Source organism: Brassica oleracea, chromosome C7 (genome assembly GCF_000695525.1).
Source record: "Brassica oleracea var. oleracea cultivar TO1000 chromosome C7, BOL, whole genome shotgun sequence".
In the NCBI taxonomy this organism is placed as follows: domain Eukaryota; kingdom Viridiplantae; phylum Streptophyta; class Magnoliopsida; order Brassicales; family Brassicaceae; genus Brassica; species Brassica oleracea.
The window spans coordinates 14267511-14270564 of NC_027754.1; the positions used below are offsets into that span (position 1 = coordinate 14267511).

General features: G+C 33.8%; 2 long non-coding RNA genes across 8 annotated transcripts; both read right to left on the reverse strand.

Annotated features, from left to right (window-relative positions):
• Positions 1-49: 49 nt before the first annotated feature.
• Positions 50-1202, reverse strand: LOC106304883. 7 transcript variants are annotated; one of them, XR_001262863.1, is made up of 5 exons: positions 1181-1202; positions 989-1043; positions 817-902; positions 572-724; positions 50-467 (listed from the first exon to the last, which is right to left on the reverse strand). It is a non-coding gene; the product is annotated as an uncharacterized LOC106304883 (long non-coding RNA). The 7 variants fall into 7 exon arrangements; XR_001262861.1 differs by having other exon boundaries at positions 50-515; positions 655-724; positions 989-1195; XR_001262857.1 differs by having other exon boundaries at positions 989-1195.
• A 108-nt stretch (positions 1203-1310) lies between these two features.
• Positions 1311-1988, reverse strand: LOC106305566. The gene is made up of 3 exons (XR_001263009.1): positions 1749-1988; positions 1535-1617; positions 1311-1341 (listed from the first exon to the last, which is right to left on the reverse strand). It is a non-coding gene; the product is annotated as an uncharacterized LOC106305566 (long non-coding RNA).
• Between the last annotated feature and the right edge of the window lie 1066 nt (positions 1989-3054).

A 3054-nucleotide genomic window follows, 5' to 3' on the forward strand; every position in this document is an offset into this window, starting at 1 on the left:
GTAAGTTTATCTATTATATAAAAGATCTGTATAATATTTTAGTATCAAATTTTTAGGTACTACCCAACATACATACATACATATAATTGGTACACAAAAAAAAAAGATTGGTATTGTGTGGGTACATAGTAATCAATATTGTTTCATGTCTGAAAGTTCCATCCTTGACTTCTTCTCCATCTGAATATCTGATACATACTAAATAGTTGTCTTCTCAACAGCATCTTGGGGTTTTCAACATGCTCAATCAAATATTTTCCACGAACTTGAGAATGTCTTTCACAACAACTTGACTTCGCCAGGAAGAATGTATTCTACATTACACCAATAAAGAGCATCATCTTGTTGACTTCTTGATCCTCCAGTAACACAACAAAGCTCAGCTGGCAGATCTTGCTGTTAGTAACTTAGTACTAAGCTCCATGAACTTGTCTGTAATATTCTGAAATCCCTGAGTCTTTTGAGATCTACTTCATTAACACGAAGCAACTCATAAAAACAATGAAAAATCTCAGCTGCCAAATAGACATATAACACGAATGAGATCTGATGAGAGAATTAACAAACTTACAGTTTTAAAATATGTATTGTGGAAGTACAAAAGCAGGAAAAAAGAAAAAGAAAGACATCAGCTCCATAAACATTTGAGAAAACCTTTTTTTTTTTAAAGCAGAGAGATTTACTCATGCTACAAACTTCAACTTCTTAGTCATTAGCTTCCATCCTAAGCAACATAAACTGAACATATATGAAAAAGTTTCTAATATGCCATGAGTATGATGCGTAGTAACTAAGAAAAGAAAATCAGCCACTGACCTCTTAACTACCCTCCTAAGCATCGTTGTCATTGTTAACCTCTGAAAATAAAACTGAACGGCCTCATCTTCACTCCGACCTTCCTCCTTTAAATCGCAACAGATCAATGACTGGTCAGCGACTCAAATAACAGCCAATATATAAACTGACACTCCACTGGCACTTGTTTTACCAGGTAATTGTTGTAGTTTTTCATGTTCTTCAACTTTTGCAACATAAAGTGCCTTCTGAATTAGTGTGAAATGCAAGTATTACAGTTAGTTTAAGAACATGTCAACTGAGATAATAAAACAATTATGAGTATGTGCTGAGAGGAAGTATAGCATTGTCTCCAGTAAACATTCTAACCAGGAAACATTCTAACCTGGTTTTGGATTAAAATTCAATGTCAATGTGTCTTTAAGATCAAGAGGTTAAGTTACAAAAGAACCTGCGAGGTGAGAAGGAGCCACTCAGATCAAGCATCCAAGCAGCAGTATTTTGTTCCTTAGGATGCTCCATCTTGAAAGTCTCACGTAACATTACCTTGGGATCACAAAAAAGTACAGTGTTAACATAAAAGAGTTAAGGTATAAAATTTAATGAAAAAACAATTACTGAAAAAAGTCTACTCTTCTAACCTTCAGTAAATTTAGAGTAGGTATATGAAAAAAATTTGGACAGCCAAAAAGTTTAATCCTTGTAAACTACTGATCACATTAGGGAGCTCATAAGTCACCTTGATTGCAGAGCTTGATTTGGCTGTCTCAACCTCCTGCTCATAATCCAACGCCACATAGGGAATCTTCTCCTTGATGTCCTCTGTAACAGATTTTAAAACATCTCAGAATCGAACATCTATTAATGCAGTAACATAAAGAAATTCACCAGAATTTCTAAGCAAACAATCATATAACATCTAAGAACCAAAAACATAAAGAAACGATACGCACCGGTGAGATTGCAGCATATTTATACACGTTTTAGCAGCCGAACGGCGCAGGAGAGAGCTTCGTAGTGGGATGGCGATTGAAGACGATTTAAGACCATTAACTCTCGGAGAACCGTTACAGATTCTGGATCGCATCTGCGCCGATCAAAGGTGAGCGAAGAACACGAAGGAGAGCGTAGAGGCTGATTAGGGTTTCAGTAGAAGCTTGTGGTTGTCGGGCCGCATACGAACGCAACATGAAGCCCATCACGAAGCCTGTAACACTTTAATGAAACGATGCGTTTCTGACGTGTAGCAACAGGAACTCGCGAATTTCTGACGTGGCGTCCTTGTTGGCATACCTGGGAGGGATCCAAAGCTTTCTTTATATATAAAGATATAAAGATGTCTCTGCCATATCAGTGGATGTTTTAAACTTGTCCATCAAAAATGTATCTACAAAATACTAAAAAACTATCCACAAAACATATGTCCACAACTATTTCAAATGTGTACATAAGAAATGTATCCACAAATTCTGTATCCACAAACATCAAAATACACCGTATGAAATTTAAATTTAATTTTTAAAAATATTAAAATACATATATACATATGGATATCAAAATATAAAGAAAAAAATTAATGATTTATTTATGTGATTATATATTTATTTATACAGTATAATATAAAATAATGACACATATAACATATTGGAGAATTTAAAAAGTTACTTTTAATACATATTCGCTCTCTTTTATTTTTTGTATGTGCTTTCATTTCTTTTTAGATGTCAATCGTGCTTTCTATTTCTTTTTAGATAAAATATATAATTTCTTTTTGTAACTTAAAAGCTATGGTCCCCACTAACTAAATAGAATCAAACAAACAAAAAGCAAGAAGTTTTTTACTTTCCTTAACCAAGCGTGAGGAGTACTGCTGTAAAACCACATGGATTGGAAGAGGACAATATGTCCCTCTAGTGGGAAGTGTCATATCATGACAAAAAAGAAAAAAATGTGTTTGAAAAGGTAATGAATGCACTCTTAAATAAATAGAGTAAATGTAGCCCACCTTGATTTACAAATGTCCCACACTATTTAAAAAACATTTAGAATATCACCCCAAAAGAGAATCCAATACAAACACACATTATGCCAAACAAGTACTAAAATTCCAAAGATCCAAAATTATTCAGAAAGAACAAAAAATAAGCTTCAAGTGAGTTAGACTAGCATAAGTATTAGAAACAGAAGAAAAACAAACAGATTAATTGAATATATCAATTGTAACTGGATTTCAAGAGAAGCAATTAGAGTGAGACTGAT